The sequence below is a fragment of the Micrasema longulum genome, unplaced genomic scaffold (genome assembly GCF_059751315.1).
Source record: "Micrasema longulum isolate JH-2025_06_02 unplaced genomic scaffold, ASM5975131v1 h1tg001116l, whole genome shotgun sequence".
Taxonomy (NCBI): Eukaryota; Metazoa; Arthropoda; class Insecta; order Trichoptera; family Brachycentridae; genus Micrasema; species Micrasema longulum.
Genome location: NW_028278304.1, coordinates 173,342 through 183,533, shown reverse-complemented (window position 1 = coordinate 183,533; position 10,192 = coordinate 173,342).

Sequence of the window (10,192 nt, the reverse complement as noted above, 5' to 3'; positions counted from 1 at the left end):
AAAAAAATCATAGCGCTGATAACACGAGTTTTACAAATTTAAAAAAAATGTTTTAACTCAGTTCAATAGTCTATTAACAAATAAAAAAAGTTCAAATAAACCACTGAACTTCATCATTCCGACATTTTGTCCTACAAAAAAGACCCTTTTTATTTTCTCTTTGCCTTGCTGATTTAAATTTTAAATTGTAAATTATTGTTTGTCTTATAAAAGTGAATTAAAAGCTTACAGCAGCGGAAAGGAACATAAATATAATTTATTTTATTCAAGGGACATCGCATCTCTACTACATTTTTATTTATATAGTTAATGTCAAGTAATGGAAGGAAAAATGAGATTTTATTTGGGCAGTTTTACCAAAAAATGGCAGTAGAGAATAAATAAATTATCTCCACCGCTAGCGAGCGCTGGGAATTTTAAGTAATTCTTTAGGGTAGTTGGCAAAGAAAGGTAATTAAATGGTAAAGAAAGAGAGTTTAGATAAGAAAGGTGAAATAAAAGTTATTTTTTAAAGCAAGCTCCAGAAATGACAAGGCGGGCTTAAAAAATAATATTTTATAAGGGGGCAGTTTCAAAACTCCCATAATCACGCAATTTACAAAACCAAAAGATGTTTAAGTAAAAACGTGCTATTTTTTAAAACAGGAATGTTTAGATATTTTTGAGGCCTAAGCTCTTTTATCGGTTATAGGTATAACCCAAACTATCTATGATGAGCTAGCCACTCGGATAAACTATGCCCAGAACTCTCCACTTATAAGATTTACTTGTGAAAAATTTCCCAAAGCCGACCAGGAGCGAGCAGTATTTTTTAAAGTTATCTAAACAACATTTCATAAATTTTTACTCACATGTAATAATATAGTATAGTAATATGTTCTGTGGAAATCAACTAAAAAACAAATTATATTATTTTAGTAATATACAAAGCTTTTTTCTACACTATTTTAATACAAAACGTATTTAAAAGTTTATTAAAAAATACTACAATGACACTCGGCTGATGTTTCCATTATGATTGAAATGTCAACACCGAGCACTGGTCGATTCCTTTTTAAATTAATAATTACAAAAACAGCCACTTCGAACGCCATATGTCCTATGTGATACGTATTATTATTGTAACTGTATACTATAAAAGAAAAATAGTCCTTCGGAAATAATGTTCGAAACACCAGTTTTCAAATAGAGAATCTTCAAATAATGTGTGTAATCTGCAATCTTGTTTTAGTACTAAAATGCCGCTACTGGGTTTAAGATGTAAAATAAAGTGTACTTTTTTGTATGGAAGAAAAATCTGACGTAATTGGCTGGGCGCATGGCACACTTTAAATATTTTTTTGGAAGATACAAACGGTGTTGGTGATTATAATAAACAACAATTATAATATTTGTTTACCCATAAACAAAGTTAATATAAAACATAATTGTCAAAAGTCAAATATAATGATAAACTGTGCATAATCGCATATTTGGACAATTTGGCTTTATCAACACTTAATTAAAATTACATTTGCATTTAAAACGTGATTTTTTTCCCCGATTCTAACTAGTTTCTCAACTTCACATTACAAAATGATTTTTTTTTAAATTAGTGCATTAAAATACACCACATATACGTTCACAAACCTTTACAACAGCCATTCAAACTCCCAAACACCTTCACACACTCACCCTCTCACAATCAATCTCTAACACATTTTGGTACAAAAAAAACATCTATAGATATCTTTCATTGGTTTTATAATCTGAATATTTTATTGATTGTATTTTTGATCCGTTGTTTTACTTGTGTCATCCACGTATTACATAAATAAATATACACAGCTTTGTTTATAGTAAACTTTACTTCTTTTTCATGGCGTACATGTTTTAAAAATATTTTTGTACTTTGCCAGTAATTACGCCCACAGTATACATGGCTTTCTTGTTTCACATCACACCCTTAACGCGGACTGTCCCCTTAACGCGGGAGAAGACTCCTTTATTCATAAATGAGATATGAGTATGAATAGTGTTCTGAAGCTGGTCGAAAAGACGACGTGAATAATTTAAAAGAAAAAATATTTACCTAAGGGCATTAAATTTGGTTCCCAAACGTTTTTTACAGAAGCGCGTTGAAAATGTGGCGAAAAACGACTATTATCTACAACAGCGGTTTCCAACCTGGGAGGCGCGGACTATGACAGGGGAGGCGTCAAATAAAAAAAAAATAGAAACGGATAAAATTGTATAATTTCGGATGAATTTTAGCGGAGAGGATGAATCTTTGTATTGCAAAGAAATGCAAGCCGAAGGGGTGAAATCCAGTCTTTTGTCTACAAACTTTTGGACAAACTCCATAAGTGCCAATGTATTTAAGAAAAATGTTTGCAATTGGTTGCTACACATCGATAGGGACGAGGTTGTCAATTTTTTTAAAGTACGAAATTACCAAAAATTTACAAATCTGCTTTCCTTCTATACTCTTTACTGTTATTTGCTTTTTATATATATTGATAATTATTATGTACTATTATTTGGCATATGATTTATTGCTCCTATTTCTTATATTTCTTACTATAATTGAGTGAATTTCTAGAAAACATAACTCAATTATCATTTCAATTTTCTTTTATATATATATATATTATTTTTCTGTTGATTTGAATGATGCTCTTATTTTGTATTTTTTTTTCAATACTACTATATTTTACTATTATTTTGTTGATTTTAATGATACCACTATTTTGTATATTTGATTATGCGTGATTTTCAATTTGTATAATTCATATTTTAAAAATTATTTCTGATTATCTTTTTTGCATTGTATTCTTTGGAATTTGATTATTTATTACATTTACATGTTTTTCTAAATTGTGATTCTATGTCATTATAATTTGATCTAATTAATTTTACTATGTATTTTTATTGTTATTTATTGTGGCTTGACACGGGCATAGCCTAAAAAGCCTTAATAAGTTCATAAATATTTAATTTTGTAATTTTGAATGAATAAATAAATAAAAATAAAAAAAACTCAAATATTGTAAATGCAAGTACGTTTACCATTTGTAAGGTCTTATTTATGCGAGACGGACTATTCGGCACTGGCTGCAATTAAAACTAAATATTGAGCCAGGTTGGTTGTCAAAAAAATATACGAGTGGCACTCTCCACGTTGCTCCCAAGATTTGATAAACTTTTAAAAAAAAAATATTTTTATCATTCAAATGATTTACTGCATACGGACTTCCATCAAATTAATTTAATAATCGAGTGTTCTCGATTATTATTATTCAAATGAATTGTTTTTTGTCAAAATGCTAATACCCGTATGCAGAGACAAAACTTAAGGTGAGGAAAGTACATTCTATTGTCTTCACCTTCAGGTTATTCTCCGCATTTCAGATTAAAATGTACTTTCCTCACCTTATGTTTTGTCTCTGCATACGGGTATTAGAGTGGTTTTCTCGCTTCCAAAGAGGTAAAACATCAATAATTAACAACTAAACTCGCTCTAGATTTTTATCGATGGCCAGAAATGTCATTAAAATTCACTAAATCATTCAAAAACAACCGAAGACAGACTACCTAAAAAGTTGTGAATCTTTCTGAAGTGATTTGGAGCTCAGTGCAGGTCTCACTCAGCCCCCTCTCTGCGTCAATTCTTGGCAAAAAATGGTATGATCGTTATGCTTTTCCTCCCTTATGCATCCGATTTGGCCCCCTGGAATTTATTTTTATTTTAAATGAAAAAAAAAAACCAATAAATGTAGCGTTTTCAGACGTTGCCGAGATAAAAAAATTATGAAGGCGCTGAAAAAAATAAATAATTAAAAACGAAAAACGAGTTTTAAAAATATTTCCAGAAATGGAATAAAAGATTGAACGAGTAAATCAACTCGCAAAAATAAACAGTAAAAATTTAAAAAAATGTTTCGTTTCTTTTGGGTACTCCTTCGAACAAATATTTTTTGTGAAAAAAGGTTAGCTCTAATTAAAACAAAAAGTTTACACTATGATTAAAAAGATCATAAACAAAGTTTTTTTTAAATTTATTTAACCATACTTTGATACTACAAACGTATAATATGAAAAAAAAATTGTTCAGATAACAAATACAAGTAAACGGTATTTTTACTAAATGCAATTTTTATATTAATTGAAAATATACATTTAAATAACAATTTTTATGTACATAATGGGGAGTGACGTCTTAAATTAGTTTGTTTATTTTGTTTTTATTAATTAATATTTCAAGGATAACTCATAAATTACAAAAAAATATAATAAACGGTGTTTTCAATCAGTGCTATACAAAAAAAATTATAAATTTATCTTTTAACTTATTTCTTAAATATGTTGTATACCTGACTGCACTTTTTTTTTTCTTTGTTCATTTCATTAAAGAAAAATATTATTTTGTTTTGACTGTGACTTTTTGTCAATGTCACGTTGTGTCACTGTGGGTGCGCTTACTGCTCACTGCTCACTACTGGTGACAAAACGTTCATTAAGCGATCGATTATTTTTTTGCGGTGCTCTGTGTGAGAGTAAATATTTTTTGCAAATATTTTATTTAAAGGAACATTTTCGATGAGTTGTAAATAACTCACTATTGGAAAATGGGAATCAAGTTGGGGTAGAGTAGCATTCAAACCACGGACCTTTGAGCCGCGAGTTCGAGACACTTGCCACGGGACCACAACCCGACTCAACTTGACTCGACTTGATTTGGTGTCGCGCTTTTTTGCACTTTGCAAACACTTTTTCAGCACTTCCTTCGCATGGTGCAGACCAGGTGTTTTTTGCTAAAGCATTATGCTCTTCCTTCGAGCCTACGACCTGATATCATTACGAAGAGTACACAGTTTATGATATAATATTTTGTATGTAATACGTTTTAATAGTTACCTACTTATATTATTAACGTATCCGTTAAAAGTAATAAAAAGGATTCAAACATAATCAAGTATTTGGGATAAGATGGAAAAGTCGTTAAACTTACTTCTTTATTACCAAAGTTTTCGTGTAATTTTGATAACATATGATTTTTCCCACTTTTCTTAATAAAATGAGATATTATTAAAGTTACAAACGAATAACCATCATTCTTTTCATTGAATATTAATAAAAGTAATATCGTGAGTTATCAAAAAAAAAAGTTTTCATTTGAAAGTATTAGATTATATAGAATAACTAGCTGACCCGACAGACGTTGTCCTTCCCAAACGTTGGATTGCCTGCTATTAGCTTGGATAAAGACTTTCCATTGATAAGTAGGTACCTAGGTAATTGTTTATGATTGAATCCCAAAAATTAAAATTATTAATATTAAATTATTGAATTTTAATTGGTACCTAGTTACTTGTTTATGGTTGGATTCCAAAACTTAAAATAATTCAAAAATCTGATTGGGACCCACAAAAAACAAATGCTGTTTGTAAACATTTAAAAACAAACTTTTTTCACGCACAAAAAAAACAACATCTTTCCATTTTTTTGCAAATACATTCTCCGCGAAAGCAGCCCTGGTAGATTGATAAATAAAACATTTATGCTCCTAACTTCTTTTTTACATATTCGATTGAAGATTTTAATACCTACGAACACGCACAGCGCAAAGATCTATATTTCTCTGAAAGCCGCACGTAAATCGGTTAAGCCGTTTAGGAGGAGTACGGTGACATCACGCGTACAGAGGAATTACATATTTAAAGATGTTTCATTGGAATAACAAAAAATAATTCATTAAATTGAGTGAGTATGTAATTATAATAAAATGTGTATTTTCTCCGTTGGAAAGTTTAAAATGTTTAGTTTCCCAGTTGCACTAAAAGTACAAACATACTAAAATAACGCTGATTCTCCGTAGGGGTAGGCAGAGAAGACAGAAAGCCATATATGTCTACTTTGTACTCTGTATTTGCATTCCGACCTCGCTTTCTCAACATTTACACATCTTTTTATGCACACACGCCAATTATTCTTATTCTTGACTTATCCATCTTCAAGTATTTTTTTGACAATTTCAATTTAATTTCAATTTATTTATTTATTTTATAAACGTTTATGTACATTACTAAATATTTTAATGCATACATAATACGAAAAAAATAATACTACAATTTAAATATACAGAGATGGTAAAATAAAAATACCCTGCAATTATAGAGAATGAATGCTATCCTCTCTGAACTTTTTTCACTAATATGACAGATGTCAATATCCAAAGAGATACGGTTGAGTAAAGACATTGCTCTTCCTACTGACATTACCATCGGCAGGTTGGTTCTGCAAGCAGGAAGATAAAACAGCTTAAGCTGTCTTTGTCTAAGGGAGTCATTAGGAACATAAAGAAAAATACTCTCTATTACACCTATGTTGATGGTTATACCACGGATTAATCGGAAAAAATACATAAGTAAGTATGCATTTCTTCTTTTTTCCAAACTATTGTAGCCACGCATTCCCAGTATGAAGTCAGACGGGTACAACCACGGATAATATCCAACAATACTTAAATGTTCCTGGACTGACACCTGAAACGTGTACTAATGCAGTGCTCTATGCACCACCGGGTGCGATAGGGACATAATGATAGTTGAATTAAGTCGACATGTAAAAATATGTTTTGCGACACGAGGAACGTGTAAACAATTAATAAGTCTTCTAAGTTAGTGTTTGTATTACACACCAAAATAATGCAATTAAATTTTACACATTTTTCGATTATAAACTTTGTTTTCATTGTTTGAAATTAATTTGTTGCAAATCAAAAGTAATTAGGAGAAAAGAGTTACCTTAAACCATGCCATTGTAGAGTCATCATAGAGAACGACCCACTCTTCTGACCATGTGCCCCAAAATAGTCTTTCTGCAAAAACAATGATAAAAAAATATATAAAATTGGGTGAAAAACAAAACATTGCAATTAATTTAATATTTTTTCTCATCATAACAGGCTTGGAGACAGAAATTTAATGGTATATTACAGCACAAAACACCCAGGTGAAAAATCATTACCTTTGTGTTCTCACTAGGAATTGAACCCGGAACTATCTGTGCGTGAGTTACTAGGATATACGCTGCAATGAAAATGCCTGTCCTATTTTCAGCACCCCAAAACTGAATGCATTTAACAATGTTTTGAGTATGTCTAAATGCTTTCAGACTGGCTGCATTTCCTCTCTCCCTTTTCAAAAGTGTTTTCCTCTTTGAACGGATTTGTTTATTAAAAAAAAAAACTACCAAAATGAAATTTTCTTTGTCGGTACCATAGAATTAAGAATAGTCCAGAAACCGCATACGCACATCAAACAGAACGCGACTAAACTACTCATAAATGAGAAGGTTTACGTTTTGACCCATTAGTTTCTTTGAAGACGTCACTCAGTACGCAACTTCTGATTTGAATTCAACTATGCCGTGCTGTGTCCTTTTATTTCAATTTCAATTTTATTTATTTTTTCATATATATTTACATTACAAAATAGAATATCTTAATTCATGCATAAAGAAATGATTAAAATAATTAGGTAAAATTAGGTGTTTATAAAAAAAAACACATTAGTATAGAGTATAATTCAATAATTTGGTCACCTTGCTATAAAATACATAACATAAAATTAGAAAAAGTCCAACATAAATTCCTTCGCTTCATAAATTTTAAACTTAATATTCCTGTTGACCAAATCGACTACAACTTCTTATCAAATAATTTAAAATTGTCTACTCTCTCGAATAGGAGAATCTTAACCGATTTAGTAAACCTATATAAAATAGTAAATGGCGCGCTGGACAGCCCTGATTTAACGGGACTGGTTAATATTAAAATACCTTCCCGTCGCACACGAAATATGTCGGTGTTTGTCGAGGTGTCCAGCGGGCACAACTACTATGTAAATTCACCTATAGCTAGACTCCATCACCTTGGTAATGAATATGACGATGTTGATATATTTCGTTACTCATTGAGCATATTCAAGACCAAAGTACTACAGGCGACCGACGCGACGGAGTCTAGTCAATAAATCTTCGATCGTATTTATGTATGCTTAAAAGATAGCCTGTGTTATGTTTTATATTTTTAGTTTATAAAACCTTTTTCAGTTTTCAACATTTTGGATAACTTCACTTTAAAGTTTAGTTTACCGGTGTAAAAAAAAAATTTAAAAAAAATAATTATGTTTTATTTGAATCCTACTATGCCTTATATTATAAACATAATATAATGTGTGTATTATGTCTTAATAGTGTATTATGTTAACTATGTAACTTTATTTTTAAATTTTAAAAATATTTTTTTTAATTTTTTATATTTGAAAAAATGTTAATTGTGTTTAATGTGTAACTTTTTTTTATTATTTAGTATGTATAATGTAAAAGCCCCACGGGCGTCAAAAGAAAGAAAGAAAGAAATAAAATATCCAAATAATAATATGTTTAAAAAGTAAGAGAATCTTGTGACGAAAAACTCACTCAGAGACGTGAAAAATGTCAATGTCCAAAGTGATATTGTTCAACATAGAGATAGCCCTTCCAACAGACATAACCATTGACAAGTTCAATGTCCTGTATATTGGAATGTGAAACAGTCTATGCTGACGCTGTCTAAGGTAATTATCCGGAACATAAAAGCTTATGCTACGCATAATTTCAGGGTTGTCAATAATACCGCGCAACAATCGAAAGAAGTGCGTTGTTCAATATACATTCCTTCTAGTATTAAAACTGCTGTAACCAAGCATACCCTGGAGGAACTCAGTTGGATAAAGCCATGGATAATATCCGCACTCCCTCATGTAGAGAAACCGAAGAAATTTCTTCAGAACCCTCTCCACCATAAGAGCGTACTTCAACTCTCACGGTCCCCAAATCGTCGAGCCACTCTCGAGTCTACTTCGCATCAACGAGTTATAAAGAATTAGAAAGTTAGAAAGAATTTAAAGTGTAGAAATACTGCTTGGATCTTAAAGAAACAGGATGTATTCACATTTCACGTGTAATTAGCAAATGAATGTGTATGTAACAAATGGATTACTGAAAAATTGAATTATTTTTCCCCCTGTCAGATTGTCGAAGAAACAAAATGAACATTTCATTAGTGTTGCCAGGGTAGTAATTTTTATACCCTACTTTGCTCATATAATGAGAGAACTAATGAAAATTTGATCTCGGATCAAACAATTCCATCGTGAATATTTGACCGACATTATCTTTAAAACATCAAATATTATTTAACATTATATAAAAATATTCGTTTTATGTAAAATATTTTTTTTTTTACATTTTAAGTTTAAAGTACATTAATTCAATTACTCTTATTAAATGACCCTTTACTTATCTACTCTGTTGTGTCAATCAATATTTCCGCGTGAACAATAAAACTTTAGAGAAATTAACTGATTGCTTTTTTTTACCTTACATTTGGGTTGAAGTTTTATTTTTCTCATCGTGCAACATTACGCGGCGGCATCACGCGGCAAAAGTGAGGCATAGTGGGAGAATTGTTGGACACAATATGATGGATTCAAATATGATTCTACGCTCCTTTTGTACTATTTTTAATTCTATGGTCGGTACTTTTTCAATTTTTTTAGAATTTTTATCGTAATATTTAGTATATCTTACGTCCGAAAATGGAACATAAAACTGGACGCTTTTCTGAGTTTTTGGATGGTCCTGGTTCTCATAAGAGACAACATATCAAGAAATCAAAACTATGGAAACGCGCCAATGATAAATATCCATGGTGTGTAATAAAATCATTGCTCTAGTGCCATAATCCACGGAGAAAATATGGAAATACGTTTTTATGACAAAAAGTGAGACCGCGTTTCATTTTAAGTATCTTAGCCATTTCACACGGGACCGTAATTTATAAAATAAGTCATACAATTGGTATAAAACAATTTTTTTTTAAACCACAAATGACAGTGGTGAATTATAGCACAGAACACGCAAGCTTGAGAAAAATCTCTCTTTTTTTTTTTTTTTGGCGTTCTCACCGGGAATCGAACCCGTAACCTTCCGTGCGTAAATCAAGGGTCTTGACCATTTAACAACGGAGGCTGCCAATATGCATTTATTTTTTTCAACATATTATCTTTTAATATTTTACAACAGAGATGGAGAACATTTTAGAGCACAATCAAGAAAATCAAGAAAAAAAGTATTTATTGATATTTCACCGTCAGTTACATATGAA